This window comes from Cupressus sempervirens, chromosome 1, assembly GCF_028749045.1.
Source record: "Cupressus sempervirens isolate cs-2001-9-10 chromosome 1, ASM2874904v1, whole genome shotgun sequence".
Taxonomy (NCBI): domain Eukaryota; kingdom Viridiplantae; phylum Streptophyta; class Pinopsida; order Cupressales; family Cupressaceae; genus Cupressus; species Cupressus sempervirens.
The window spans coordinates 135818098-135818874 of NC_143118.1; the positions used below are offsets into that span (position 1 = coordinate 135818098).

General features: G+C 29.7%; 1 non-coding gene across 1 annotated transcript; it reads left to right on the forward strand.

The window, feature by feature from the left end:
* The first annotated feature begins 486 nt into the window (after positions 1–486).
* TRNAC-GCA (transfer RNA cysteine (anticodon GCA)) lies at positions 487–558 on the forward strand. Its single transcript has one exon. It is a non-coding gene; the product is annotated as a tRNA-Cys (tRNA).
* Positions 559–777: the final 219 nt, after the last annotated feature.

Sequence of the window (777 nt, forward strand, 5' to 3'; positions counted from 1 at the left end):
TAATATGTAAACCTTATTTTACATGACAAAAATAATTTAAAAATAAAACCTTATATCAATGTTTTATATTACACAGTATTATTGAGCTTCACCATTGCTCATTGTTTCTAATCTAGAAAATTGATAATAAAAAAAATACTAACATGATAAAATCCAAAAATAATGATATCCATAAAACAAACAAAAAATTAAAAATTAAACCATACCTATAATTAGATGGCATAATTTTTCCTCAATCCATGTTTAATCATAAAGATTACTTCTGAATTTGGTGGATGTATGTGTTTTTGGTGTAATCCGAAATTAAAGTAAGATAACATAAATCCTGAAACAATCTCTTTTATACATAACATTAACAGCTCTCAAATGGATTTTGATTTCTCTGATTAGAACAACAAATTATGTTTACCTAAAATAGATTATTTGGGAAATTATAGTAATAAATAAAGGTAATTATTATATCACATAAATGAAAGCCAAACATGTGGGCCTATAGCTCAGTGGTAGAGCATCCGACTGCAGATCGGGCGGTCGCTGGTTCGAACCCGGCTGGGCCCTTCCGTTTTTGTAGTAGCTAAAGTTGGATTTCCTATTGGCCTTTCGTTTGGTTGGCTTCTTCAACTGTTTTAGAGGTATGTTTGCTCATAAGGAAAGATGAATAGGTTGAAACAAATTTCTTTACCAAAGATGAAGAAGATTATCTACTTTGTTCATAGATTTCAGATTTGTTCACCTAACGTAAAATACATCAAAGTGTTCAGAACAATTGTATTTTGG